Here is a 25,540-nt window from a genome sequence, read left to right on the forward strand (position 1 = left end):
GCAGGTTCCTCAAAGTCCGCGCTCTCAACCGTGGAGAACAATCCCAGCGGATTGACAGGCGAGCTCCTCAGCACCAGATGTTGGATCGTCCAGAGAGTCGGTCCCCACGTCCCCAGCTTCTGGCCTCTATGGTTTTGCCACGCTGCTGGCTGAGCTGCAAAACACAAATTAAGTTATTAGAGGAGAAGGGGGTGTTAGGGTAAGAAGGTGAGTCCAGTGCTAAACACAGCTTATGCATGACAAAAGCACCACCGCTCTCAAAATCATCACAGACGTCACATTTCATGACCATCAACACATTTGCATTCCAATGATCTTCATTCGGCCATCATTATTTCTATGACAATTTTAGAAATCATCTATCATATATGATTGTTCGGAAATGAGTGGGTGTGGCATCTATTGACATTACATCATGCAATGGTGTAAGCTTTACTCATGTGGCATCACTTCAGGGTCTGCAGATGCGTCCGTAGCTGGGGGTGTTTTCCTACCAGTGCGAGCACGCGCTCCTCCATGTCAGTGATGTCATTGGGGACTGGTGGCCCCCCACCCGTTCACCTCTGCACGGACCTCATCGTCGATAGTTTCTTCTGTAAAAGGTGACAGGACGACATGACATGAGATCATTGCGTAATATCATTGCTAGGTACTGTCACAGACACTGATACAATACATAACCGACAGATGTAATTATGATAATTTTGATAATTATCATTCTTTACCTAAAGATGTACACCGTGACTGCAGGCTTTGAGTAAAACATTCCCAGTAAAAGTGAAAGACCTCACATCTGATGATAGTCACTCATGACTATTACAAATCAAATTATATAAATACATAAGTACATGTAAATCAATGTAATACTTACTCTTGCGGATCCCACAAGATCGTTCCATCGTTTGCATCATTGGTTGCCCTCATGCACCTCATTGGTCGCCGACGAGACTACCTCTGCTATTTCGGTCCATATCTTCTGGTAGGCCTTTGGGGTGGGCTTCCCACGCCCTCCCTGTGTCAAATCACCCCAGCGTAATTCGACCTCCTGCAGGAGGGAGGCATTTGCCTCGTCCGAGAACATCCTGGCTCTTTTGTGCCCTCCAATGTGCTCCTCTCCCACCTCACTGCTCTCTCCAGCATCAGTCTCCACAGCATGCTGTGATGCCTCCTCCTCTTTCTCCATTATAGGCCAAATTCGGGCAAATATGTGGCTGGTAACAGCTACATTTTGTTTGCCTACTTGCTGTGAGGCTCTAAAGTCTCCCTCCTTCCTCCCAAAGCAGACACACCACACCCAGACATGCCTTCAGTCCCTCTGAGCTCCCCCTCTTTCTGTCTCCTCTTCTGCGCATGTCATGATGACCCTTGACCTCCAGAATCGCGGGAATCGAGCGTTGCCATGCCGTTGCTAAGGACAGCCACACTTTGCGGCAGAAGGTCAAAAAAATGTAACACTACCGCCCATTTTATATCGCTCGGGGTAACGCCCATTTTCAAAAGTGGAGACTACGTTCTTTGAGAATAGGTGAGAAGCCGGCGATCCGAAAACCCTTTTTTAACGCCCATACCGGAAATGTCACCCATTTTTGGGTGATATAACCACAAGAGTGGAGGTTCTAGCCCATAGTCCCGACGTCAGTTGCCTGATCTTGTAATGGTTGTACAAGAACCTAAGGATCAGTGAAAACTCATTTTATAATGGGAACTTAAATAAATTTGGTAAGGTTGTTTATAAATGACCAGTTGCAAAATATTGAAGGACAGTCAAGATTGATTCAACTCCATTTTGTTGGCGACAAAGTACTGGTTCAAACGGCTCACAAAGTCTGTCCAATTTTCTCCCTCCACGACTCGCTCTAAAAATCCAATCATACTCATTTTGCAAACAAAGGTTCTTGTATTCTCGTCGCCAAATGTTATGTATGCAATAAATTTTCAAACTGAGTAATGTTTAACTCAGCAAGGTATAACCTTGCTTCTTCTTTATTTTGGCCCAAAGTGCCTGACTCACAAAATGCCTGGCCTTTTATACCAGAGTAGCACCATGTGCATGCTGCTCAGTGGCCTCCAGCAATGGCAGCACCTGGTGGCTACAAACAGCATGTACATACATGACACAAATGACCTGCGAATGAACTGGCTGAATAGAATGTCTTTCAGAGCTTATTTTAGCCAATGAGGAACCACATTTTATTGCTGGAAGCAATGGAGGACAGAGTGGGGGAGGCACAGAGAACAGTGCAGTTTTTTTATTCAGTCATGGGATGTGGGCGTTGCAGGCAAGCTGCATTTATTTCCCGTCCCTAATTACCCTTGAGAATGTCATGGTGAGCCGCCACCTTGAAACAATTGGCTTGCTAGGCCATTTCAGTTGAAGATTTTAAAAATTAACATAGATAATATCAGTAATAAATCATAATCATATAAAACTGAAGTTAAAATATTCCTTCAAGTATGAACAACATTGTTTTTTTGAGACATTTCTGGAAATTAATTTGATTTTCCCCAAATGATATTGATTTGCCTCATCCTCCTTCCTTTTTTTTTCCAAATTTGGGAGTGCCCAACAATTGATCCTGTGCTTAGATTTTTCATTTTAAAACAGGAAGCCGATAATTAGAATTGGAAAACATACGAAGTCAGCAAATCTTCTGTTAAAAAAAACTGTCAAAAACAAATAACTAGAATTTAGAGAAAAGAAAGTTATCTTTTAAAATCTGTACACTATTAGCACATTTAGATGTGGATATATTCTCATAGACCCTTCTGTTTTAAATGCAGAATGCAAAGCAATTGCTCCTCACTGGAATTAAATCCTCTATCCTGTAATTGAGAAACTCGGAGGTATATTTTCCTTTATTCACTGACATAAAAAATACTGTGCAACCACAAACTGACAGGATTGCTACAACCTTGTTTGGATCTGTGCAACTATAACTTCCAATCACCCTAATAGAAAGTGGATTCATGGAACAGAAATTACTGTAAACCCTCATTGGCATTGACCTTCTACTCAAACTGGCTTGTGTATTAACACTAACAAATTAAAAATAAAGGAAAATCATTCATCACACGGAAACATGTGTTTGAATGACATCTAAACCAGCTTGAGACTACTTCTTTGTCTGTAATATACCATAACGCCCATTATTCCAGATTTATAATTCACCCGATGTAATGATGTTGAAGTCTTTCAGAATTGTATCAAGATGTTGGTAATGTTGTTAACCCTCAAAATAAAATCAATTACATCACTAGAAATACATCTAACAGAATCAAGTTAATCAAAAAAGATTATAAAATGTCCTTTGAATTAATGCAATTAAGATTAAATTACAATTATGGGTAGACATGGATGAATAAATTAAAGTTTTCAATCAAACAGGTATCTACTAAACCCTTTTAAACCTGTTGGCATCTCCATTGATAGCACTTCAAAACGTTCTCCTCACTTTCAGAAATTCTTCCTTCACTCCAAATTTAACACATCAAAGCCCCACTTCGACAAACTAATGATATATTGCAATTAACACTAACTTCCCCACTGAAAATCTGTGTGCACCTTTGGAAGTGGCTTAGTCAGTTGCAGTGAATGGTGAGACATAACGGTACCCCCTGCAATGGCGATGAGTGTGAAAGGAATGGCTTTGGCATTGTAGGGATGTTTTATGGTGTTGGTGTGGGTGGTGCCAACCTGGCGCATCATGTGAGAAGCAGCGTGTACAGTATTAACTGAAGTAAATCTGGCCGTGGTGAGGCCATCCCTGGCATCCCAGGCAGCAATGAGGTCAGGTGCTGAATCCCTGTGTCCTGTGCAGCATCAGTTGATTGCAGAGAAGTTGTTGTTGCTGCTGGTGTTGGGGCTGATCATGGTGAGATTCTGAGGACCAAGTTGAGATAGTTTCAAGGGCACCGATGCTAATGTAGTAGATGGCAGGTGAACTTGAGATGACAGAAGCGATCTGTCAATTGTGAGAGAGGTTGTTCCAATGAGGTGACACTGGCTCGAGAGGTTGCTCCAAAAAGTCGCAACCTGCATAAAGCTCAATGTGCCCTCTAAATGCAGTAAGCAACAGCTTTTGATCTTGGAAATTGAACAGCTGTTAGATGGGAGCTTTTATAGCACAACTGCAGCTGTCAAGTAAAGAAATGAAAGCATGGTCACACAACTCCCGACGTCCTTACCTGACGTGATCCCCGAGCACCATGAACCTCGTGCAGAATCTGGTAAAATGGTAAATTCAGCTCAAAATTATTTTTAATAAGCTCTTAACAAGGTCATAATGACCAAAATTTCCTCCTCTGCCACTGCGTATCTGGTCTGTTTAGCGTTGACAGACCCGACATCTGGGAAAGTGACCCGCTGTCAATCATTTTAAATTTAAGAGCTGATGCGTCACTGATGCCATCCTCTGAGTGCCGGCAACATTCTGCCCATGAGTCTAAACCAGGAAGTATAAATTAGAATATTTAATTTAATATAAAATCATGTACAGAAAGGAAAATAAAGAGAGACAAAGATGGATTAAGAGATAGAGCTAAAAGAAAAAGAATTTTAAAAAAAATTTTTATTTACATTTTTTTTAAATCTCCAACAATAATTACATTCTGAAGGAATGAGAGTCCTATAAAATTAAATTTTCTGGGCCAGAGAGGTTGTTTGGCAGTAATGAATACATATCACAATATTAAAAATTCACTTGCACCTGAATGACATGTTTAGTGCGTTACTTGCGGGTAAGTACCACACCTTCATGCCCTCAATGGCCTGGAAATCCTGGCCTCCCGTGTCCGTACGGAGTGTGTACAGACCCGGGAAGGCATCTCAAAAGCCAGTTTTCAGCGCACAATGCACATGCGCTGAAAACCAGCTTTTCCGATCTGTCAAGCTGGAGCGTGACAGATCGCATGCATCTCAGGAGCGAGGACATTGGCAAGGGTAAGATTGCGGTATTTACCCATCCCTTGCCCAGCAAATGTCCTCAAAACTCTTGCGCCTGGTAAAAGCGGGCACATAGCCTACTTTTACAGGCGTAAGAGTTTTAAAACATACAAAATTATCATTAAATTAAATTTTAAAAATACATTTTATTGTTAAAAACCCTGCCCACTAAGGTAAGTTTATTTGTAACCCTAATTACAAAACTTTTAAAAAATTGATTTTTTTTTTCTAAGGCACTTATTAACTTTAATTTCAATTAATTTTAATTATGTGAGGTGTATTTTTTATTATGGTGTTTAGTGTGTTTGTTTTTTTTTCTCATTAATAGCAATGAGAACTCGTAGATATGGCATTCTCATTACTATTAATGAGAAAGCTGTGGAATACGTATCTGATTGGCTGAGCAGTCACACGTGACTGCACCTTCTGCATGGAAACCTGGAGGATGGGAGCGCACTTCGCAGTGTGGGAAGAGAAAGCCTCCCCAGCGGAATCCCACACTCCTCCGGGACCACCAGGTACATTCGTAGAAATGTTTCAGGTCGGAGGCATCCGCCCGAGGGAAGCCTCCGACCGCAATTTCTGTGCCATGTGTTTTGAGGCCGAATCTCTCGGTGAGGTACCGGTGTAGCGATGCTTGTGGGGAAGCAGGACAAATCGGACAACAACTTCTGGATTTCCGTGTTTAACTGCGCACGTGCGGACGCCGGATGTTGCTGTCCGATTTACTCTATCATAATGGTGAGTGCTGATAGACTCACCCATATTCCTATCGCGAAATACAGGCCATGATATTCCACCAGAATTCCCCGAAAAAACAAGCTTCTTTCTCAATATAATCTTTTTTAAAGATGACCTCCTTAAAATTCATGGGTCAATAAATTCTAGGCATTCTTATTTATATTTTCTAGAGCTTGAGATAACAGCTTGAGGCTTTCCCCGACAGATGCTCAAGCTCGGAGGCTCTCTGCATGACACAACATGCTCCACTTGATATCTCCAAGCTTCCACTTACAGGCAACCCAAGCCTTGTGTGACTAGTCCATGCTTTTTCATTTCAATACTCGCCAATTTGAAAAAAAATCTCATATTGTTCTGTGCCCCTTGCCATTGTTTTTAATCCCTTCAGTGATTTCATTATTTTATTAACGAGACCTTTCAGAAGCACAACAGTTGTGCAAGATTTCATGATTTCCAATAGAAGCATGTACAACAGCAATGGGCAGCTGAAACAACACTTTGCTGAGGAACTGAGAGTTTCAGCAGCAGATTGCCAAGAAGCCTAAGGCATATATCCAGTGGCAGTTTTGCTAGTTGACATATAAAGATAAATTCAGCGCTTCTATGCCCCCAGTGGGGAACTGTGCTCGAAGCGAGTACTGTAGGCACGTTGAGACTACAATCTGGTACCCCTGTCTTAGACTTGTAGGGTCTTAGAGTGTGACTTTCCTGCTGGAAGCATGGTATTGCTAAATTTACCCTATAGTCAACATAAGTAATTCAAATACTTCTGGCATCGATTGGGCGTAATTCTGACTTTGTGTGATAGTGCAAAATGCGCGATAGGGAATCGGCAGTTCGCTTTACCTCTTGCTTTCCTGATTTTTATTTCCAATTGTGAGAGATGTAAAATGGGCTGCCGATTCACTATCATCCATGTTACACAATCATACAAAGACTGGACAGGTTAGATGAGGGAAGAATGTTCCCGATGTTGGGGAAGTCCAGAAACAGGGGACATAGTCTTAGGATAAGGGGCAGGGAGATGAGGAGAAACTTCTTCACTCGGAGAGTTGTCAACCTACAGAATTCCCTGCCGCAGAGAGTTGTTGATGCCAGTTCATTGGATATATTCAGGAGGGAGTTAGATATGGCCCTTACGGCTAAGGGGATCAAAGGGTATGGAGAGAAAGTAGGAAAGGGGTACTGAGGGAATGATCAGCCATGATCTTATTGAATGGTGATGCAGGCTCGAAGGGCTGAATGGCCTACTCCTGCACCTATTTTCTATGTTTCTATGTTTCTATGTCAAAAGTGTGAGCTACTCACTAATGCTACAGAGATACTTCATGATACAGAATAATGGAAGACCACATGTGAATTTTCTGCGATGTCCTCCAGGTCAAATGACATTGACAAGGGATACCAGCAAATTGTTTGATCATAGAGGGCATCGTAGCTGAGTCCGATCCTGCTCTCACATTTTTGTATTTGTGCGATATGGGTGATGCTGCCCATTTACAGATAGAGATGATGACCCTAAGAAAGTGATGGGGGGCCTTCTTCTTGAACCATTGCAGTCATTGTGTGATGTTACTCCCATGATGGTGATATGCATTATAAGGGACTTCAGTTAGGTGGATAGACTGGAGAAACTGGGGTTGTTCTCCTTAGAACAGCGAAGATTGAGAGGAGATTTGATAGAGCTGTTCAAAATCACAAGGGGTCTGGACAGAGCTGATAGGGAGAAACTATTTACAATCTATATTAATGACTTGGAAGAAGGGACCGAGTTAACGTAGCCAAGTTTGCTGACAATACAAAGATGGGAGGAAAAGCAATGTATGAGGAGGACACAAAAAATCTGTAAAAGGACATAGACAGGCTAAGTGAGTGGGCAAAAATTTGGCAGATGGAGTATAATGTTTGAAAGTGCAAGGTCATGCACTTTGGCAGAAAAAAATCAAAGAGCGAGTTATTATTTAAATGGAGAAAAATTGTAAAGTGCTGCAGTACAGCGGGACCTGGGGTACTTGTGCATGAAACACAAAAGGATAGTATGCAGGTACAGCAAGTGATCAGGAAGGCCAATGGAATCTTGGCCTTTATTGCAAAGGGGATGGAGTATAAGTCTTGCTACAGCTATACAGGGTATTGGTGAGGCCACACCTGGAATACTGCGTGCAGTTTTGGTTTCCATCTTTACGAAAGGATATACTTGCTTTGGAGGCAGTTCAGAGAAGGTTCACTAGGCTGATTCTGGGGATGAGGGGGGTTGACTTATGAGGAAAGGTTGAGTAGGTTGGGCCTCTACTCATTGAAATTCAGAAGAATGAGAGGTGATCTGATTGAAACATATAAGATTATGAGGGGACTCGACAAGGTGGATGCAGAGAGGATGTTTCCACTGATGGGGGAGACTAGAACTAGAGGGCATAATCTTAGAATAAGGGGCCACCCATTTAAAACTGAGATGAGGAGAAATTTCTTCTCTCAGAGGGTTGTAAATCTGTGGAATTCGCTGCCTTGGAGAGCTGTGGAAGCTGGGACATTGAATAAATTTAAGACTGAAATAGACAGTTTCTTAAATGATAAGGGGATAAGGGGTTATGAGGAGCGGGCAGGGAGGTGGAGCTGAGTCCATGATCTTATTGAATGGCGGAGCAGACTCGCGGGGCCGTATGGCCTACTTCTGCTCCTATTTCTTATGTTTTTATGTTCTTATTAAACTGTTCCCATTGGCAGAAAGGTTGAGAACCAGAGGATACAGATTTAAGGTGATTGGCAAAAGAAGCAAAGGTGACATAAGAGAAAACATTTTTATACAGTGAGTGATTAGGATCTGGAATGCACTGCCTAAAAGGGTGATGGAGGCAGACTCAATCATGGCTTTCAAAAGGGAGTTGGATAAGTACCTAAAAGAAAAAAAAATGCACGCCTACAGGGAAAGGCCAGTGGAGTACGAGTAGCTGGGATGCTCTTGTATACAGCTGGCACGGGCTCGAAGGGCCGAATGGCCTTTTCCCGTGTTGTAACCATTCTATGATTCTGTAAGTAGGGAATTGCAGGATTTTGACCCTGCACTAGTGATGGAATGGCTATCTATGTCCAAGTCAGTTTGGTGAATGAAGGTGAAGGTGTTCCCAAGATATTGCCACTCTTTTCATTCAGGGCTGTAGAAGTCACAGGGCTCTTTCCACAAAGGATTATGGGATAAAGATCAGAAGTCGGAAGCCTGGATGCAGGAGTAGGAATCCAGGAATCTTTACCCTCCTTAGCCAGAAATACTGATGCTAATTATTGTGCTCCCAGTGCTGCCAAACCTGAGATCACCAAACTCAGCACAGATTAGGGAATAAACCTGAGTATAATATCATGCAATAAAAGCTTTAATGTGCCATCTTATAACACAATCTAATATTTTAGAAACTGCAAACTTGCCAGATTTCAGAAAGTAAATAACAATGAATTTTTCGACCAGTCATAATTTTACCCACACCCGACAAGGGTTTCTGAAATTTTAGCTCATATATTTGCTGCTTGAAGCTCTCCCCGCAGCTCAGTTGGAAAAGGCACTACTTAGCCAAAGAAGACAAATCTGAAGGTCCTGAGTTCAGTTCTCAGCTTGTGTTAATTTGTTGATTTCAGCCAGTGTCGCTGTCAAGTTGGTGCATTTAGGCCTAGCCTTTATTGGACTAGCAAGGGTAGAATTAACCAAATCCTGCTCTTGAACACTATTCGTTGACCCCTGTTTGAAAATGTGGATGATCAGGCTCAGTTTTGATGCTCCCCATAATTAGCACTCAATGTGCAGGCTTACACAGGGAGAATCGCCGGTTGGGTAAGGTTTTAGAAGTCCTCATTCTGTTACCAGCTCACTCTGCTGTGCTCTGGCTCGAGCTCTCGTTTAGGGGTATGGTTTTAAATGTGGTATTTCACTACATCGAAACATAGAAAATAGGTGGAGTAGGCCATTCGGCCCTTTGAGCCTGCACCACCATTCAATAAGATCATGGCTGACCTTTCACCTCAGTACCTCTTTCCTGCTTTCTCTCCATACCCCTTGATCCCTTGAGCCATAAGGGCCACATCTAACTCCCTCTTGAATATATCCAATGAACTGGCATCAACAACTCTCTGCGGTAGGGAATTCCACAGGTTTACAACTCTCAGAGTGAGGAAGTTTCTCCTCATCTCAGTCCTAAATGGCTTACAAGCATGAATATTGAGATAGCATTGCCTCCAAAGCACTTTCTTCCAAGGAATCCTGGAAAATGATCTGTGGCGCTATGGAGATTTGTAGATCTCAATTCTGAGGCAGTAGAGTATGATCTCACAGGGTAGTTTTGGTTTGCATACAATTGCCAACTTTGATTTTTTTTAAAAGCAAAAAATAATTGCCTATTTTTAAAATGAAGACGGTGCCTCTTTAAAGAGTAAGTACCAGAGATGTGTTACACTTTTGCTTTCCACCTTAGAATGGAGGGGCTGTTTGACACCTACAGCAGCTGTCTTCTTTATTATTAAGCTGTGAAACACATGATTGATACACGCATGAATGGACTCATTCAATTCGGTTTTTTACAGTCAACGTCATCATACGTCGTCTGTCAATGTAACTCACTCTCCTTCTGCAAACAGTGAGGCTCCTTCTGTTTATTTCTGAATGCCTCTGACTGTACCACACAATATTAAATAAAATCAACATAGGGCTTTAAAAAAAAGATTTGCCAGCATGCATAACTTTTAAAACATTTGTTTTTTTTCTCCCGAAATGACCAATTATGCATTTGTGTAGTGAATCATGCATCATAATAAAACATCATGTTATTTCCCTGTCTGCTTATCTGTCCACTCACAAATAACCAGCCAGAACAATCCACCGTGCCGGCTCCGCTTTGCATTCTGAGTGCTGTAGTCCGCCCGCTGCGCAGGCTCCGTGCAGTTCCTCGCGACCCCGCGCGGCCTGAACTACAACCCCCTGCAAGCACCGCGGCACGTCATGCGGGCCTTTTGCACGTGACGTTTGGGAATTGCTGCTGGTTGTCTCTGCGTTCTGACAGCACCGAGTCACTGCAGGGGTAGGTGGTTGTTTTATATTATACATTTACTGCCACAGAAAGCAAGCCTCGACATGCACATATATAAATATTTATTGTATAACTGGTTCCAGAGGTTTGGTCTGGAAGGGGGTACCAGCTGTCTTTAAATTCTATTGGTGTCACTCATGATCAATAATCGTTCCCACCTATTTACCAAATGCAGAACATGCAGCTTGATGCTTTTTATTTATAAATGTGCAGATTTTCTTGGGTGTCTATCGTTGGAATGGTATCCCGCACTTGCTGTGTGTGTGTGTCAATGGGGTGGGGAATTCAAACAGAAAGTGATACTTTGTCCACACCTTGTGTTTGCAAAAGCAACATTTTATATAAAGCAACAGTTCTTTACGTGCTGCGGTGTTCCTGTTATCCTGGCAATGTATTTAATGCAGTTATTCTGAACACAAATACTGGGAGTGAGTTGAAGTCGATTGTTTGAAGCAATAGTTCAACCTTTTGGGTGTTCAAGGGCTGCCCCACAGTTTAAGAGGTTTGTCACATTACTGTGCAAATAAATCTGGATTGCTGCTAGTCCGACAGTCCGTGTAACTGTTGAAAGGGCATTGGACCTGTTGAGTCTCCTCTTTATAACAGATCATTTACATTTAGTTTAAACTTATGGATTTTCCCTAACTTACTTCTAATAGGGCTGCAAATGTAAAATGTTCCAGAACAAAGAATTCTGAAACTTCCAGCACTGGAAAGTTATATCCCATGTGATATTCCTATGATTCCAATAAGACTGAATTACTGTGCTTCGAGCTTACCATCAACTTCCTTATCCACATTCCCTTTTTTAACTAGATATGTGTTGTGCTGGACTTTCAGAGAGTATATTCATGGAACATTTTAATTACTTTTAGTTATGTGTGTTTATATATAAAAGTAATTATGTGTGTGCTTACACATGATGTGTCACAATCCAGATATTGCACTTTGCTTCACATGCAAACCAACCTTTTTAAAAAAAAAAATCAATTGAACCCTTTAAAACTAGGTGCTATAGCTGATGAGCACTTTGTAATCTTCACAGTTCAAAAAATTGCCCTCTGATTGACCCGAAAGTGTGTTTACTCTGACAACAATTAGACTGTGTGGTCTTAAAGAGATGGCGCTTCATCTTAGCAACACAACAGTACGTTACATAACATTCCTGTCCTTTTTAAAGCAGTGTGACCTGCATTAAACAGTGCCAGGGAGTTTTGCTATAAGTATAAAAAAAAGGATATGCATGTATGTCCATCAAGGTTTCAGTGTCTCATTTTTCTCCATTTAACATGTCAGTAATACACTGAGAGAGCCAGATAGGCCTTGAATTGATCTGAGAAGAAGAGACAGAAAATACTTACCAATTAACTTCAGTTATACTCAAAAGTATAAGTAACAATTTAAATTTCTGTAACACTCATCCTGTACAGAGACATCTAAGAATGCTTCATAACGTGTAATGAATGGACAACGAATGGGAGGAAGATGAAAGCATAGTCAAAGCAGAGTAAATTAGGAGGGTGGGACTTTAGTGTCTGAATGGCTACTAAAAGTGGAGGAAAATAAATAAATTCAGTAACTTAAGAAATACATATTGATGTAGGATTTAGAATGTTTAAATTCTGATTGACCTCTGCAGTCATACATATGGAAAAGAAAGAAGGCTGATTGACCTGTTATTTGCCAGATCATTGATAGCAAGAACCCAGAGCAATTATATCTTGTAGTCTTAAAGCTCATGGAATTGAAGGCAAATTATTGACCTGGTTAGAAGATTGGGTAGGCAGTGGAAGACAGAGTAAGGATAATGGGTATGTACTCGAATCGGAAGGAAGTGATTAGTGGTGTCCCACAAGGATCTGTGCTGGAGCCTCAACTATTCACTATATTTATTAATGACTTGAACAACACAGTGGAGAACCATATATCCAAGTTTGTCGATGACACAAAGATTGGTGACACAGTAAGTAGTGCAGACAGAAGCATAAAATTACAAAGAGACATTGATAGATTAAGTGAATGGGCAAAACTGGCAGATCGATTTCAATGCAAGTCATCCATTTTGGACCAAAAAAGGATAAATGAGAGTACTTTTTAAATGGGTTAAATCTAGGAACAGTGGAGGTCCAAAGCGATTTAGGGATCCGTGTATGCGGTTCACTAAAATGTAGTGGTCAGGTACAAAATATAACAAAAAAGGCTAATAGAATATTAGCTTTTATATCTAGCGGGCTAGAATATAAAGGGGAGGAAGATTTGCTGCAGCTATACAAAGATCTGGTTAGAGTAATGTGTTCAGTTCTGGACACCGCACTTTGGAACGGATATATTCGCCTTGGAAAGAGTACAGTGCATATTCACAAGAATGCAACTAAAACTCCAGGGTTAAATTATGAGGAGAGATTACATAATCTAGGCTTGCATTCTCTGGCATATAGAAGGTTAAGGTGTGATTTGATTGAACTTTTTCAGATTTTGAAAGGAATTGATCGAGCAGATAGAGAGGAACTTTTTTTGCTGGTGGAGGAGTCAAGGTCATGGGGACATCAGAGCCAGAGCATTCAGGAGCGAAGTTAAGAAACACTTCTTCACACAAAGGGTGGTAGTCTCAACGCCGAGCGTGTGCAGAAATCAAGCGCAGGCAGTGGAAACAGCGTGCGGCAAACCAGTCCCACCCACCCCTTCCCTCAACGACTATCTGTCCCACCTGTGACAGAGTATGTGGCTCTTGTATTGGACTGTTCAGCCACCAAAGAACTCATTTCAGGAATGGAAGCAAGTATTCCTTGATTCTGAGGGACTGCCAATGATGATGATGATGATAGAAATGTGGCACTCTCTCCCACAAAAAGTAGATGTTAGCTCAAATTATAATTTAAGTCTGAGATCGATGGACTTTTGCGAGCCAAGAGCATTAAGGAATATGAAACTAAGGCAGCTAAATGGAATTATGATGCAGATAAGCCATGATCTCACTGAATGGCAGAACTGGCTCGAGGGGCTCAATGACTGACTCTTATTATCATTTTAAACGGATGTACGCCACCACTTTAATAGCAGAATAACAGTCATGCTCATGCTCATCTAATAAAACAGTCTATCCTGAATGTCCCATAATGCTGCCCATTCACAAGTGTAATCAAAATGGTAGATATAACAACAACAACAACTTTTATTATTATAGCACCTTTAATGTTGTGAGACGTCCCAAGGCACTTCACAGGAGTACTGGTCAGGTGGGCAGAATAGTGGCAAATGGAATTCAATACGGATAAGTGTGACGTAATGCATTTGGGGAGGTCGAACAAGGCAAGGGAATACACATTAAATGGTATGACACTGAAAAGTGTAGAGGAACAAAGGGACTTTGTAGTGCAGGTCCACAGATCCCTGAAGGTAGCAGGCCAGGTAGATAAGGTAGTTAAGAAGGCATACTTGCCTTTATTAGTCGAGGCATGGAATACAAGAGCAAGGAGGTTATGCTTGAACTGTATAAAACACTAGTTAGGCCGCAGCTGGAGTACTGTGTGCAGCTCTGGTCACCACATTACAGGAAATATGTGATTGTACTGGAAAGGGTGCAGAGGAGATTACAAGAATGTTGCCTGAACTGGAGAATTTTGGCAATGAGGAAAGATTGGAGATGCTGGGTCTGTTTTCTTTGGAACAGAGGAGGCTGAGGGGAGACCTGATTGAGGTGTAAACAATTATGAGGGGCCTGGGTAGAGTGGATCGGAAGAACCTGTTTCCCTTGGTAGATGGGTCAGTAACCAGGGGGCATAGATTTAAAGTATTTGGGGGAGGTACAAAGGAGATATGAGGGGAAATTTCTTCACCCAGAGGGTAGTGGGGGTCTGGAACTCACTGCCTGAAAGGGTGGTCAAGGCAGAAACCTTCACCACATTTAAAAGATACTTGGATGTGCGCTTAAAGTGCCATAACCTACAGGGCTACGGACCAAGAGCTGGAAAGTGGTATTAGGCTGGATATCTCTTGGTTGGCTGGTGTGGACACGATAGGCCGAAATGACCTCCTTTTTCTATGATTCTGTAATAAAGAAGCAGTACCTCCACGACAGTATTCTCTGGATTCCTCCCACATGGGGAGAGAAAGATTAGGATTGTCGATGCATTTTTGGAAGGATGGTGCATAAGGGAGTGTTTTCGATGCCTGGAACCACTTTTGGGTTCAGGGAAGCCTGTGCTGACAGTATGGCCTTCACCTAAAGCTCGATTTAAAGGATATGAGTTATTAGTCATTACAGAGAGCTAGCTACAAGCTGGGCATGACTAAGCTAAATATTCAGTTAGGGCAGGGAAATTGGGAAAAGAGGAGGAGTAGCGATATAATAAAAAGCACTATAACAGCAATTAAAAGAAGGGACATCTGTAATGATGAGCAGGCAGTAGAAACTCATCAGATCGAATTAAGAAAAGCAAAGGATGCAAGACTCTGGTGGGAGTTGTCTACAGTAGTGATGTATTAGCGGGATGCATAAATACAGAGATCAGAGAAGCATGTAGTAAAAGCAAAATGGCTAGTTTTAATGGAATTTCATTTTCACATAGACTAGAAGCAACAGAACAGCACAAATTGTACAGGCAGCATATTTCTCGTGCATATTCATAAGAAACATAAGCAGTGGGAGCAGGAGTAGGCCATTTGGCCCCTCGAGCCTGCTCCACCATTCAATAAGATCATGGCTGATCTGATCATGGACTCAGCTCCACTTCCCTGCCCGCTCTCCATAACCCTTTACTCCATTATCGCTCAAAAATCTGTCTATCTCTGCCTTAAATATATTCAATGACCCTGCCTTCACAGCTCTCTGGGGCAGAGAATTCCATAGATTTACAACTCTCTGAGAGAAGCAATTCCTCCTCATCTCAGTTTAAAATGTGCGGCCCCTTATTCGAAGACTGTAGCCTAGTTTTAGTTTCCTCTATGAGTGGAAATATACACCTTGTCGAGCCTCCTCATTATCTTATGTTTCAATAAGATCACCTCCTTGTTGTGCACTCCAATGAGTATAGGCCCAATCTACTCAACCTATCTTCATAAGTCAACCCGCTCATCTTCGGAATCAATCTAGTGAACCTTCTCTGAACAGCCTCCAATGCAAGTATATCCTTCCTTAAATGCAGAGACCAAAACTGTATGCAGTGCTCCAGGTGTGGCCTCACCAATACCCTGTACAGTTGTGACAGGACTTCTCTGATTTTATACTCTATGCCCCTTGCAATAAAGGCCAACATTCCATTTGCCTTCCTGATTACTTGCTGTACCTGCATACTAACTTTTTGTGTTTCATGCAGAAGGACCCCCAGGTGTCTCTGTACTGCAGCACTTTGCACATTTTCTCTATTTAAATAATAATTTGCTTTTCTATTATTTCTGCCAAAGTGGTTAACCTCACATTTTCCCACATTATACTTCATCTGCCAAATTTTTGCCCACTCACTTAGCCTGTCTATATCCCTTTGCAGATTTCTTGTGTCCTCGTCACAATTTTCTCTCCCATCCATCTTTGTATCATCAGCAAACTTGGCTACATTACACTCGGTCCCTTCATCCAAGTCATTAATATAGATTGTAAATAGTTGACGCCCCAGCACTGATCCCTGTGGCACTCCACTAGGTACTGTTTGCCAACCGGAAAATTACCCATTTATCCCGACTTTCTTTTCTGTTACTTAGCTAATCCTCTATCCATGCTAATATATTACCCCCAATTCTGATTTTTTATCTTGTGCAGTAATCTCTTATATGGCACCTTATCGAATGCCTTTTGGAAATCCAAATACACCACATCACCAGTTCCCCCTTATCCACCCTGCTTCTCAAAGAACTCCAGCAATTTTGTCAAACATGATTTCCCTTTCATAAAACCATGCTGACTCTGCTTGATTGAATCATGCTTTTCCAAATGTCTTGCTACTGCTTCCTTAATAATGGACTCCAGCATTTTCCCAATGACCGATGTTAGGCTAACTGGTCTATAGTTTCCTGCTTTTTGTCTACCTCCTATTTTAAATAGGGGCGTTACATTTGCAGTTTTCCAATCCGCTGGGACTGCCCCAGAATCCAGGGAATTTTGGTAGATTTCAACCAATGCATCCACTATCTTTGCTGCTACTTCTTTGAAGACCCTAGGATGGAAGCCATCAGGTCCAGGGGACTTGTCCGTCTTTATTCCCATCATTTTACCGATTACTACTTCTTTAGTGATAGCAAAAGTATTAAGTTCCTCCCTCCCTATAGCCCATTGATTATCCACTATTGGGATGTTTTTCGTGTCATCTACCGTGAAGACCGATACAAAATATTTGTTCAACGTCTCTGCCATTTCCCTGTTCTCCATTATTTTTCCCCAGTCTCATCCTCCAGGAAACCAACATTTACTTTAGCCACACTCTTCCTTTTAATGTACCTGTGGAAACTCTTACTGTCTGTTTTTATATTTCATGCTAGTTTACTTTCATTATCTATCTTCCCTCTCAATCATTTTTTTAGTTATTTTCTGCTGGCTTAAAAAATTTTCCCAATCCTCTGGCCTCCCACTTGTCTTGGCCACATTGTATGCCCTTGTTTTCAATTTGATACCCTCCCTTATTTCCTTAGTTAGCCACGGATAGTTATCCCTTCTCTTAGTCTTTCCTTGTGATTGGGATATATTTTTGTTGCGAGTTATGAAATATCTCTTTAGATGTCTGTCACTGCTTACCAACCGTCCCATACTTCAGTTTATTTTTACAGTCCACTTTAGCCAACTCTGCCTTCATACTTTTGTAGTCTCTTTTATTTAAGCTTCGGACCCTGGTTTGAGAACCATCTCTCTCATCCTCGAACTGATTTTGAAATGTAACCATATTATGGTCACTGATTCCTAGAGGATCTTTTACTATGCAATCATTTATTAATCCTGCCTCATTACACAGTATTAGATCTAAGATAGCGTGCTCCCTGGTTGGTTCCACAATGTACTGTTCAAGGAAACTATTTCAGATACACTCTATGAACTCTTCCTCAAGGTTACCCTGGCCAATTTGCTTTGTCCAATCAATATGAATGTTACAATCGCCCATGATTATTGCCGTTCCTTTTTTACAAGCCTCCATTATTTCTTGATTTATACTCTGTCCAAACATGTAGCTACTGTTAGGCACCCAGTGACTTTTTCTCCTTATTATTCCTTATCTCCACCCAAACTGATTCAACATCTTGATCCTCTGAGTCAATATCGTTTCTCACAAATGCACTGATCCCATCCTTTATTAACAGTGCTACCTCACCTACTTTTCCTTTCTGTCTGTCCTTCCAAATTGTCAAATACCCCTGAATATTTAGTTCCAAGTCCTGGTCACCTTGCAACCGCATCTCTGTAATGGCTATCAGATCATACCCATATATATCTATTTGTGCCATCAACTCATCTATTTTGTTACGAATGCTATGTGTATTTAGACAAAATGATTTTAAAATTGTTTTTTTACACTCTCTTTCCTGCTTGTTTCCTCTGTCCTTCAAACTCACTTTTTACATTTTTGCTTTCTAATTCCAGCTTTATTTCCCCTTCCTACTAAATCTATTTTCAGGTTCCCACCCCCCGCCAAGCTAGTTTAAACCCTCCCCAACAGCAGTAGCAACCCCCGCGAGGATATTGGTACTGGTTCTGTTGAGGTGCAACCCGTCCGGCTTGTACAGGTCCCACCTCCCCCAGAAGCGGTCCCCATGCCTCAGGAATCTAAAGCCCTCTCTCCTGCACCAACTCTCCAGCCACGCATTCATCTGCTCTATCCTCCTATTTCTGTACTCAGTAGCTCGTCGCACTGGGAGTAATCTGGAGATTACTATCTCTCTCCTAGCTCCCTAAACTCTGCCTGCAGGATCTCATCCCTCTTTCCAGCTATGCCTTTGGTCCCGATATGGATCACGACCTTTGGCTGTTCACCATCTCCCCCCAGAATGCCCTGCAGTCGCTCGGTGACATCCGGTGATATTCAGGACAGTTTCCTGGAACAACATGTTTTAAAACCGACATCACGCTACTACATCACTACCATCAGAAGTCAGCAGACAACTCCCACATTACAGGAAGGATGTGATTGCACTACAGAGGGTCCAGAGTGGATTGACGAGGATGTTGCCAGGACTGGAGAAGTTTAGCTATGAGGAAAGATTGGATAGCTGGGGTTGTTTTCTTTGGAACAGAGGAGGCTGAGGGGGAATTTAGTTGAGGTGTATAAAATTATGAGGGGCCTAGATAAAGTGGATAGAAAGGACCTATTTTCCCTAGCAGAGAGGTCAATAACCAGGGGGCATAGATTTAAAGTAAGTGGTAGGAGGTTTAGAGGGGATTTAAGGAGAACATTTTTCACCCAGAGGGTGGTGGGGCTCTGGAACTCACTGCCTGAAAGAGTGATAGACGCAGTTTAAAAAGTACTTGGATATATAATTGAAGTGCCGTAACCTACAGGGTTACAGAACAAGAGCTGGAAAGTGGGATTAGGCTGGATAGCTCTTACGGCCGGCATAGACACAATGTGCTGAATGGCCTCCTTCTGTGCTGTAAATTTCTACGATTCTATCAACTTTACATCTGTCTTGGTCATAAAAGAAGAGGACAAAATGTCAGCGGTGTAAGGAAACCCAAAAATTAACCAAAGGGAGGAACCTTGGTTAAATACAATTGGATTTAATACAAGTTTAAAAAAAAAATTGTAATGGAGAAAATAGAGACTAAAGATCGACAATTCTCCAGGACCTGATGGTTTCCACCCCAGGTATTAAAAGAAGTAGGTGAGGAAATTACAGATGCGCTAGTCATAAACATTCAAAGCTTTCTAGATACAAAAAGCGTGCCTTTGGATTGGAAATAACAACAACTTGTATTGATACAAAAAGAAAAGAAAGACTTGGATTTATATAGCGCCTTTCATGAACACCAGACATCTCAAAGCGCTTTAAAGCCAATGAAGTACTTTTGGAGTGCAGCACTTTTAACGTGGTGAAACGTCCCAAGGCGCTTCACGGGAGTATTATGAGATATTTTTTTTTAAAGTTATTGTCACTCCACTATTTCGGGACAAAGAAACTAGGTAACTACAGACCTGTCAGTTTAACACTTGGACAAAAATCACTTGATCAAAGAGAGTCAGCATGCATTTGTGAAGGGTAGGTCATGTCTGACTAATCTATTTGAATATTTTGAGGATGTCACTAGCATGATTTTTAAAAAGTTTATTCAGTCACAGGCTTTGCACACTACTGACAAGGTCAGCATTTATTGCCCATCCCTAATTGTCCTTGAGAAGGTGGTGAGCCACCTTCTTGAACTGTTACAGTCCATGTGGTGAAGGTACCTCACACTGCTGACAGATAGGGAGTTCCAGGATTTTGACTTGGTGATGATGAAGGAACGGCGATATATTTCCAAGTCAAGATGGTGTGTGGCTTGGAGGGGAACTTGGAGGTGGTGATATTCCCATACACCTGCTGCCCTTGTTCTTCTGTGTGGTAGAACTTCTTGAGTGTTTGAGCTGCACTCACCCAGGCAAGTGGAGAATATTCCATCACATTCCTGACTTGTACCTTGTAGGTGGTGGAAAGGTTTTGGGGAGTCAGGAGGTTAGTCATCCACTGCAGAATACTCGGCCTCTGACCTGCTCTTGTAGTCACAGTATTTATTTGGATGGTCCAGTTACATTTCTGGTTAATGATGACCCCCAGGATGTTGATGGTAGATGAGTAGATGAGTAGATGATGGTAATACCATTGAATGTCATGGGGAGGTGGATAGACACTCTCTTGCTGGAATGCTTATGGATATTGTCGATATGGTCTTCCAGCAGGCATGTGCTAAGCTACCGCACAAGAGATTATTAGCAAAATGAGAGCGCACAAAATTGGAGGTAACCTGATGACAATGGTCAGTAATTGGTTGATATATATGACTAGAATGATGTATAGCCAAGTTTGCAGATGACACTAAGTTCAGAAGTACAGTAAGTCAGATGGATGGAGGCAGGAAGTTGAAAAGGGACAGAGACAGACTGAGTGAGTGGGTAAAACTATGACCGATGCCGTTCAACTTAGGGAAGGATGCGGTTATCCCCTTTGGATCTGAGAAAGATGAATCGTTGTCAGACTAGAAATTATGAGGGAGTAAAGGGATTTAGGTGCCCATGTACACAACTCACGAACGGATAATACACAGGCACACAAAGATTAATAGGGCTAGTGGAATATTGGCCTTTACCTCAAGGGGTTGGAATTCAGAAGTGAGGAAGTGATGCTTCACTTGTACAGAGCATTGGTCAGACCCCATCTGCAGTACCACATTCAGCATTGGGCACCAAACCTCAGGAAAAATATATATTGTCCTTGGAATGGGTACAGCACAGATTCATGAGAATTATGCCAGGGCTTACTGAGAAGCATAAAAGCTTTAACTAAAGGATTGAGTTACATCTGATATTGCAGTTCCATTTGCTATCCTCGTGCATTTGTTTGGTTTCACATCAAGATGTAGAATACAAACGCTGTGTGTCCCATGTCTAAGCAATGTGTTCAGAGAATTGCAGACAGAATTAGCTAGAATATTTAATGTCACATCAATAAAATCATATTGATCATAAAATCCAGGGAGACAGGTTATGTATGTTTTATTGTGAAGACATTAATGGAATATGCTGCTGCGAGCTGACATCTGCATCACTTGTTCGCAAAAGTTTGCTGATGATGCTAAATTAAGGCACATGGCAAACTGTGATGGAGTTTGCAGGAGGACATAGACAGGTTCGTGGACTGGGCAGATAGATTCCAGATGCTGTTCAATATAGAGTTAAATAAAGTAGTACAATTTGCGGGGGAGGAGGGGCGCGCGTGGAGAGAGAGAAGTACTGGTGCGAGAAAGCAAACCCAAAACAGTTGGACACTTAAGAGTGAAGGAGCAATAGGATCTGGGGTGCAATTGCATCGATTTATAAAGCTGGGTTTGAAGGTAGAAAAGACCATTAAAAGCAAAATGGAATTCAAGGGTTCATAGATAAGGGTATTGAATATAAAAACAGGGGTAGGATCACAGTTCAATTATAGCATACAGTTCTGGGCACCTCATTATAGGACGGGTAATGGAGCAATGAATGGGGCACAGCAAAGATTTATTGGAAGAACATGAGGAATGGTAAGTTAAAGTTATCAAGAAAGGCTCACAACATTGAAATTTTTTTTGCTGGAACTGAGAAAGTTAAGGAGCAGGAATTTTATGGAGGTTTTCAAAAGGTTTTGAGAGGAAAAATGCTGCAAGCTTGTTTTCAGTCGGTCTTCTTAGGCAGTCCCCTGGAGTCGAGGATGATTTGTTTCTACACTAATGAGGTCTCAGGTCCATTATTAAGGAAGCAGTAGCAGGACATTTGAATTACACTTTTCCAATCAAGCATGGTTTTATGAAAGGGAAATCATGTTTGACAAATTTGCTGGAGTTCTTTGAGGATGTTCTTTGAGAAGAAAAGTAAAAGTGGAGGGCAGCGAAACCCAAGGCAAAAAGCAAAAAGAGCCACATTACAGCAAAATTCTAAAGGGGCAAAGGATGTTAATGAGACAAGCCTGAAGACTCTGTGCCTCAATGCGAGGAGTATTTGGAATAAGGTGGACGAATTAACTGCACAGATAGCAGTTAACGAATACGATGTGATTGGCATCACGGAGACATGGCTCCAGGGTGACCAAGGCTTGGAACTCAACATACAGGGGTATTCAACATTTAGGAAGGACAGACCGATAGAAAGGAAAAGGAGGTGGGGTGGCTTGGCAGAAAACGCTAGTGGGATTTGAGTACACACCGCCAAACATTAGGAGTGAGGTTGGGGACAGCATCAAACAAGAAATTAGGGATGTATGCAATAAAGGGACAGCAGTTATCATGGGCGACTTTAATCTACATATTGATTGGGCTAATCAAACTGGTCGCAATGCGGTGTAGAAGGATTTCCTGGAGTGGATTAGGGATGGCTTTCTAGACCAATATGTCGAGGAACCAACGAGTGGGCTGGCCATCCGAGACTGGGTGATGTGTAATGAGAAAGGACTAATTAGCAATCTTGTTGTGCGAGGCCCCTTAGGGAAGAATGACCATAATATAGTAGAATTCTTTATTAAGATCGAGAGTGACACAGTTAATTCAGAGACTAAGGTCCTGAACTTAAGGAAAGGTAACTTCGATGGTATGAGACATGAATTGGCTAGAATAGACTGGCGAGTGATACTTAAAGGCTTGACGGTGGATAGGTAATGGCAAACATTTAAAGATCACATGGATGAACTTCAACAATTGTGCAACCCTGTCTGGAGTAACAATAAAGTGGGTGGGGTGGCTTGACCCATCCACCTCCTCGGAGGTGTGTGGGGGACCTGACCCATCCACCTCCATGGCACGAACCTGGTATTGCAGTACTTCCAGGAACGGTGCAGTGGCTCTAGGCCTTTTGGCTAAGAGCATTGGCGCAGAGTGATCCTTGAATGGGCCCAAGGTGACCTCTGGCATTTGTGATTTGACAAAGAATTGGAATGATTGGCTACGAATTTAAAAAAAAAACAATAAACAAATCGCTTCTCGGCCTTTTGGCTAAGATCATGCGTAACTGACCTGACAGGGGAGTAACCACCATAACCCCAAGGTGGTTCTCCCTGGATCAGGAAGGTATATGCTTGCTTTTTTGGAAATAGGAGGTGGGTGGGGTGGTTTGACCCATCCATCTCCACGGAGGTGTGTGGGGGACCTGACCCATCCACCTCCATGGCACGAACCTGGTATTGCAGTACTTCCAGGAACGGTGCAGTGGCTCTAGGCCTTTTGGCTAAGAGCATTGGCGCAGAGTGATCCTTGAATGGGCCCAAGGTGACCTCTGGCGTTTGTGATTTGACAAAGAATTGGAACGATTGGCTACGAATTTAAAAAATAAACAAACAATAAACAACCATGTCTAACAAGGGAAATTAAGGATAGTGTTAAAGCCAAGGAAGAGACATATAAATTGGCCAGAAAAAGCAGCAAACCTGAGGACAAGGAGAATTTTGTAATAGAGCAGAGAAGGACAAAGGGTTTAATTAGGAGGGGGAAAATAGAGTGAGAGGAAGCTTGCTGGCAACATAAAAACTGACCGCAAAAGCTTCTATAGATATGTGAAGAGAAAAAGCTTAGTGAAAACAAACGTAGGTCCCTTGCAGTCAGATCCAGGTGAATTTATAATGGGGAACAAAGAAATGGTGGACCAGTTCAACAAATACTTTGGTTCTGTCTTCACGACGGAAGACACAAATAACCTTCCGGAATTACAAGGGGACCAAGGGTCGAGTGGGAAGGAGGAACTGAAGGAAATCCTTATTAGGCAGGAAATTGTGCAAGGGAAATTGATGAGATTGAAGGCTGATAAATCCCTGGGGCCTGATAGTCTGCATCCCAGAGTACTTAAGGAAGTAGCCCTTGAAATAGTGGATGCATTGGTGATCATTTTCCAACAGTCGATCGACTCTGGATTGGTTCCTATGGACTGGAGGGTAGCTAACGTAACACCACTTTTTAAGAAAGGAGGGAGAGAGAAAACGGGTAATTATAGATCGGTTAGCCTGACATCAGTAGTGGGGAAAATGTTGGAATCAATTATTAAAGATGAAATAGCAGCACATTTGGAAAGCAGTGACAGGATCGATCCAAGTCAGCATGGATTTATGAAAGGGAAATCCTGCTTGACAAATCTTCCAGAATTTTTTGAGGATGGAACTGGCAGAGTGGACAAGGGAGAACCAGTGGATGTGGTGTACTTGGACTTTCAAAAGGATTTTGACAAGGTCGCACACAAGAGATTGGTGTGCAAAATTAAACCACATGGTATTGGGGGTAATGTACTGACGAGGATAGAGAACTGGTTGGCAGACAGGAAGCAGAGAGTCGGGATAAACGGTCCTTTTCAGAATGGCAGGCAGTGACTAGTGGGGTGCTGTAGGGCTCAGTGCTGGGACGCCAGCTATTTACAATATACAGCAGTGATTTGGATGAGGGAATTGAGTGTAATATCTCCAAGTTTGCGGATGAACATATCATAACATAAGAATTAGGAACAGGAGTGGGCCATCTAGCCCCTCGAGCCTGTTCCGCCATTCAAAAATATCATGGCTGATCTGGCCGTGGACTCAGCTCCACTTACCCGCCCGCTCCCCATAACCCTTAATTCCCTTATTGGTTAAAAATCTATCTATCTGTGATTTGAATACATTCAATGAGCTAGCCTCAACTGCTTCCTTGGGCAGAGAATTCCACAGATTCACAACCCTCTGGGAGAAGAAATTCCTTCTCAACTCGGTTTTAAATTGGCTCCCCAGTATTTTGAGGATGTGCCCCCTAGTTCTAGTCTCCCCAACCAGTGGAAACAACCTGTCTGCCTCTATCTTGTCTATCCCTTTCATTATTTTAAATATTTCTATAATATCACCCCTCATTCTTCTGAACTCCAATGAGTAAAGACCCAGTCTACTCAATCTATCATCATAAGGTAACCCCCTCATCTCCGGAATCAGCCGAATGAAGCGTCTGTGTACCCCCTCCAAAGCTAGTATATCCTTCCTTAAGTAAGGTGACCAAAACTGCACGCAGTACTCCAGGTACGGCCTCACCAATACCCTATACAGTTGCAGCAGAATCTCCCTGCTTTTGTACTCCATCCCTCTCGCAATGAAGGCCAACATTCGATTTGCCTTCCTGATTACCTGCTGCACCTGCAAACTAACTTTT

The 25,540-nt window shown here is 42.1% G+C and overlaps 1 protein-coding gene and 1 pseudogene across 2 annotated transcripts in view; both read left to right on the forward strand.

Annotated features, from left to right (window-relative positions):
• The window catches only part of tsnare1 (T-SNARE Domain Containing 1), a 1,185,173-nt gene that overhangs the window by 189,278 nt on the left and 970,355 nt on the right, over nt 1-25,540 (forward strand). The window contains exon 1 of one of the 2 annotated variants that reach the window (XM_070876900.1): nt 10,682-10,743. The exons of the other annotated variant lie outside the window; for it this stretch is intronic. The gene's annotated coding sequence lies outside the window, so the exon portion shown is untranslated. Of the gene's footprint in view, nt 1-10,681; nt 10,744-25,540 lie in introns of those variants that run through there. 2 annotated transcript variants of the gene reach the window in all.
• LOC139279237 (U2 spliceosomal RNA) lies at nt 23,358-23,596 on the forward strand (annotated as a pseudogene).

Source organism: Pristiophorus japonicus, chromosome 1, assembly GCF_044704955.1.
Source record: "Pristiophorus japonicus isolate sPriJap1 chromosome 1, sPriJap1.hap1, whole genome shotgun sequence".
NCBI lineage: Eukaryota > Metazoa > Chordata > Chondrichthyes > Pristiophoridae > Pristiophorus > Pristiophorus japonicus.